Here is a 6,000-nt window from a genome sequence, read left to right as displayed (position 1 = left end):
GTCTTGGAGCTTCCTATCCATTCCTAAAATCTGAAGTAAGAGTACATTATGCTCTAGGGGGAAAAAATATCACCCCAAAACTTGATTTCTGACTTTGAAGAACTATAAAGCTTATTCAGTCAAAGTAAAGACTGTCTTTTGAGGATAGTATTTATGGCCCCTGTTCTCGAGGTAGCCATGTTCATTTGAAAACAATCTGTCAACCTGTAAACAGTCTGTTTACAACCGCTGAATGTAGACAATAGAATCACCATTCTTCTGGCTGGAAATGGAAAGACCCAAAATAAATCTCAGTAAAGTTTGGGTAAAACTCACTAATTTACTCCATATGCCAACATAGAATTACTCCAAAGAATTATTGTCAAAAACACATTTCTCTGGACAGAGAAATATCAAAGGAGAAGGATATTTTACCTGAACTAGAGTTTAAGCAAGAGATGAGGCTTTGATATAATTTAGTCAGCTGATCAGGTACATATATGTGTCAGGGGCTGAGAATGTAGAAGACAGTTCGTACTTGAGCATAGTCTTGTGGTGGCTTAAAGTCTTGAGGTTGTGGTCACTGATACCTGACCTCTGTTTCCTGGAACCATTTTCCAGTCACTCTGTCTTCCCCCTGCCTATATATGACCATACTGCTTAACTTGATTGTATGATTAAAACCTTCTAAAATTATTTGGGTAGTACTAATCAATTATTGACATGCTAGCTAATAAGTAGATTTATATGTAAATTTTGGTCTTACTGGTTTCTGAGCAAAAAAAGCAAAGTCAACAATTTATATTCACCTGAAATGAAAAGGGAGCTCCCAAATGCATTAGTATTCAGTGGAGAATTGAAGAAAGTTTTATTAATCAGGCTTGAGATTCCAGATGAGAAAGTCCTAGGTTCAAGGATGATGTAGAGGGACAGAAAGAGGATGGATCAGTGTATTCTGGCCCTTCTTTGCCAAGAGATGTGTTCAGTTGTGTCCAACTATTTGTGGCCTCATAGGGACTGTAGCCTGCTAGGATCCCCTGTCCAGGGGATTATCCAGGCAAGAATACTGGAGTGAGTTGCCATTTCCTACTCCAGGGGATCTTCCCAACCCAAGAATCAAAACCACTTTCCAAGTCTCCTGCATTGGCAGGCGGGTTCTTTATACCACTTAAACCACCTGGGAAGCCCTTGCCAAGAGGGAGTGTTCAAGTCTCACGGGGGAAAAACAACTACTCATAGATATTACCAACTTTTCTTCCTCAGCAGCCCAGAATGACATGGTTTGTTTTTTTTTAACCTTCCTGCCAAAGGTACATTGAGGTATAATTAGGGAGAAGAGAATGGCCAAGTAGGCCTCCCCCACAAAGCAGTCACTTTCTTAGCCATAGGGAAAGGCACATGGGTACTCCTGTGTATTCCAGGAATATCCAAAAAAAGCACCCAAGGCAGAAGTCACAATCTTTTTATAACTTGGTAGTGTTGTTCAGTAAGTCATGTCCAACTCTGTGACCATATGCACCACAGCACGCCAGACTTCACTGTCCTTCACTATCCTTGGAATTGCTCCATTGAGTCAGTGATGCCATCCAACCGTCTCCTCCTCTGTCACTGACTTCTGCCTTCAATCTTTGTCAGCGTCAGGATCTTTCCCAATGAGTCAGCTCTTCCCATCAGGTGGTGAAAGTATTGGAGCATCATCATCAGTCCTTTCAATGAATATTCAGGACTGATCTCCTTTAGTATTGACTAGTTTGATCTCCTTGCTGTCCAAGGGACTCTCAAGAGTTCTTGAGCACCACAATTCAAAAGCATCAGTTCTTCGGTGCCCAGCCTCCTTTATGGTCCAACTCTTAAATCCATGCAAGACTACTGGAAAAACCATAGCTTTGTTGGCAAAGTGATGTCTCTGCTTTTTAATACACTCTAGGTTTATCACAGCTTTCTTCCAAGAAGCAAGCATCTTTTAATTTCATGGCTGCAGTCACCATCTGCAGTGATTTTGTAAGCTCAGGAATATAAAAGTCTGCCACTGTTGCCATTTTTTCCCCATTTATTTGCCATGAAGTGATGGAACCAGATGCCATGATCTTCGGGGTTTTTTTGTTTTTTTTTTTTTTTTGTTTTTTTTTCCATTTATTTTTGTTAGTTGGAGGCTAATTACAATGTTGTAGTGGGTTTTGTCATACACTGACATGAATCAGCCATGGATTTTTAATGTTGAGTTTTAAGCCAGCTTCTTCACTCTTCTCTTTCACCTTCATCAAGAGGCTTTTTAATTCCTCTTCAGTTTGTACCATTAGGATAGTATCTGCAATATTTTGGCCACCTGACGTGAAGAACTGATTCATTGGAAAAGACCCTAATGCTGGGAAAGATTAAAGGCAGTAGGAGAAGGGGATGATAGAGGATGAGATGGTTGGATGGCATCACCGACTGGATGGACTTAAGTTTGAGCAAGTTCCGGGAGTTGGTGATGGACAGGGAAGACGTGTGCTGCAGCCCATGGGTCACAAGGAGAGCCGTGACTGAGTGACTGAACTGATCTGCATATCAGGTTGTTGATACTTCTCCCAGCAGTCCTGATTCCAGCGTGTGCTTAAGCCAGCCAGACATTTTGCATGATGTTCTCTGCATTTAAGTTAAATAAGCAGGGTGACAATATACAGCCTTGATGTACTCCTTTCCCAATTTTGAACCAGTCTTGTTCCATGTTCGGTTCTAACTGTTGAGTCTTGACCTGCATACAAGTTTCTCAGGAGGTAAGTAAGGTGATCTGATATTTCCATCTCTTGAAGAATTTTCCAGTTTGTTGTGATTCACACAAAGGCTTTAGGGTAGTCAATGAAGCAGAAGTAGATGTTTTTCTGGAATTCTCTTGCTTTTTGTATGATCCAACAAGTTTTGGCAATTTGATCTCTGGTTTCTTTTCTAAAATCTGCCTTCTCTAAATCCAGCTTGAACATCTGGAAGTTCTCGGTTCACATACTTGAAGCCTAGCTTGGAGAATTTTGAGCATTACTTTGCTAGCATGTGAAATGAATACAATTGTGGGGTAGTTTGAACATTCTTTGGCATTGCCTATCTTTGGAATTGGAATGAAAACTGACCTCAGTCTTGTGGCCATCGCTGAGTTTTCCAAATTTGCTGGCATACTGAGTGAAGAACTTTTACAGCTTCATCTTTTAGGATTTGAAATAGCTGGAATTTCATCACCTCTACTAGCTTTCGTCATAGTGATGTTTCCTAAGGCCTGCTTGACTTCATACTCCAGGAAGCGTGTGTGTGGACTTCACACTCCACACGCTCTAGATGAGTGATCACACCATCATGGTTATCCAGGTCGTTAAGACCTCTTTTGTACAGTTTTTCTGTATATTCTTTCCATCTCTTCTTACTCTCCTCTTCTGTTAGATCCTTGCCATTTCTGTGATTTATTGTGCCCATCTTTGCAAGAAATGTTCCCTTGGTATCTGTAATTTCCTTGAAGGGCTCTCGTCTTTCCCATTCTATTGTTTTCCTCTATTTCTTTGCATTGTTCACTTAAAGAGGATTTCTTATTTCTCCTTGCTAGTCTTTGGAACTCTGCATTCCCCTTCTTTGCTTTTCACTTCTCTTCTCAGCTATTTGCAAGGCTGAGAGATACCCTTGGTCTATGTTCCACACAACTAAGGGAGCCTAAGAGAGAAATTTCAGTGCCCTTGCTGTAAAGTTAGTAATAATATTGATAGTTGTACATTTTTCTATTACGTTACAGAGAATACATGTTCTTGTTTTATTCTACATTGTGAGTGGAAAACTAGTCATTAAATTTGTGAGGAATTTGTAAGGGTTTGTGAGGAAAAGCTTACATTCACGGTAGTACATGAGGGGCAGTATACATATATGTTCATATTCATCCTGGGTTTTATATATATATACATACACACATACACATATATACAGATATGTTTATATAAACATGCATTTAAATACTTAAAACCAAAACAGGGTTAAATTAGGGATTTTTGCAAATATTTTCTTGATCCTCACAACTGCCCTGGGAGAGAATATTGCTTCTTTTTTGTAACTGCAATATACTTGATTTATAGTGTTAATTTCTGCAATACAGCAAAGTGGTTCAGTTATACACCCATATATTCTTTTCCATTATGTTTTATCAGGATATTGAACATAGTTTCATATGCTATACAATAGGACTTAATTGTTTATCCATTCTTTATATTATACAGTGCTTTGTATCTGCTAACCCCAAACTCCAGACCCCTCCCTCCCCATCCTCCTCCCCCTTGGCAACCACAGTCTGTTCTCTCTGTCTGTGAGTCTGTTTGGTAGATGGGTTCACTTGTGTCATGTTTTAGAGTGATAGCATATGGTATTTATCTATGTCTGACTGACTTAGTGTGGCCATCTCTGTTTCCATCCATGTTGCTGCAGATGGCATTATTTCATTCTTTTCTGTGGCTGAGTAGTATTCCATTGTGTTTGTGTGTGTGTGCCCCACGATGGACCCTTAGGTTGTTTACATGTCTTGGTTATTATGAGTAGTGGTGCTATGAATATTACTCCTCTTTTACAGGTAGAAAAACCTAGCCTCATAAAAGCTAAAATTAGGGACTTCCCAGATAATCCAGTGGTAAAGAATCTGCCTCCCAATGCAGGAGACATTGGTTCAATCCCTGCTCGGGGAACTAAGATCCCACATGCCATGGGGCAACTAAGCCCCTGTGTCACAACTAAGGCCTGATGCACCCAAATAAATTTAAAAAATAAAAAAATGAAAGCTAAAATTACTTGCTCAATATCTTTTGGCTCAAAAGTGAGAGTCATGAAATCAATCAACCCCTTTTATTTGAAAGCCAAAGCACCTGCCACCTCAGCAGAAGTGCTGAGTCATCAGGAAGGAGGGGGAATCAATCATGATGATGCTGCTGGGAGTGGGGTGGACATGAATTAGTTTTTAAAATGTCAGTAGGTAACAAGTCAAGATGTCATGCTTTCTGGCCTCTGTGCTTCCTCATTGCCCATGTGGCTGAAATCCCTTCCTCTGTTCTGCATTCAAGACCCATCTCCCTGCAACATCTTTGAGGATTTCTTGTCAAGGTCACAGGGAACACCTGTGTCAGCTGTTACCTTCGAAGGGCATGAATCAATCTACTAACACACGCTGCTGAGAAAGATTGACTACAGGAGGATAAAAAGGCCCAGGAGGCAGTTGGCAGCAGTGAGCTGGTTTGGGCCTTTTCCTTCACGGAGGCTGTGGAGTAACTGATCTGTGGAAACAGAGTCTGTGCAGAATAAGGGTGTTTCTTTAATGACCATGAGCTGAGGTGTGGAAGGGGTCATATCCTGAGCTGATCTGACATCAAAGGTGAGTCCGTTGGGCTTCCTCCTGAGAACAAACTTTTGCAGACAGAACATCAGGCTGGTGAGTTCAGGCCCTTGCAACTCCTCTTCTGAGAACAGCCATGTCACCTCAAGAGTGTGACTGGGTGTGCAGGAATGGAGACTCACCTCTCATTCCTTTGGAAATGGCTTGGCACTGAGGCAGAACTGGAGTCGCCTGGCTCTGCAGTGGTGTCTTTGAAGCTGGACTGACCTTAGGTTCGGATTGTAGCTCTGTGCCCCCTGGGGAAGCTGCCTAACTTCTCTGCTGCTCAGTTTCCCCATCAATCGGTTCAGTAGGGATCATAATAACTTATATTGCAGTTACTATGGTTATCAAGTGGGATACTGTAAAAGGATATCCCACAATGTCTGAGTCTTAGCTCCCACTGCTGCCGTTTCCCTTCTCAGTATCAAGCCTCCAGTGCCTTTGAACAACTAGCCTTGTCCACCCCACGTCCCTTTTCTTTTCTTTCGGCTGTGCTGGGCCCTCGTTGCTGAGTGGGCTACTCTAGTTGTGGTGTGTGGGCTTCTCGTTGCAGTGGCTTCTCTTGTTGCGGAGCACCACCTCTAGGGTTTGACGGCTTCAGTAGTTGTAGTGCGCAAACTTAGTTGCTCTGCGGCATGTGGGATGTTCCC

Source organism: Cervus canadensis, chromosome 13 (assembly GCF_019320065.1).
Source record: "Cervus canadensis isolate Bull #8, Minnesota chromosome 13, ASM1932006v1, whole genome shotgun sequence".
Classification (NCBI taxonomy): Eukaryota; Metazoa; Chordata; class Mammalia; order Artiodactyla; family Cervidae; genus Cervus; species Cervus canadensis.
This window is presented reverse-complemented; position numbering follows the sequence as displayed.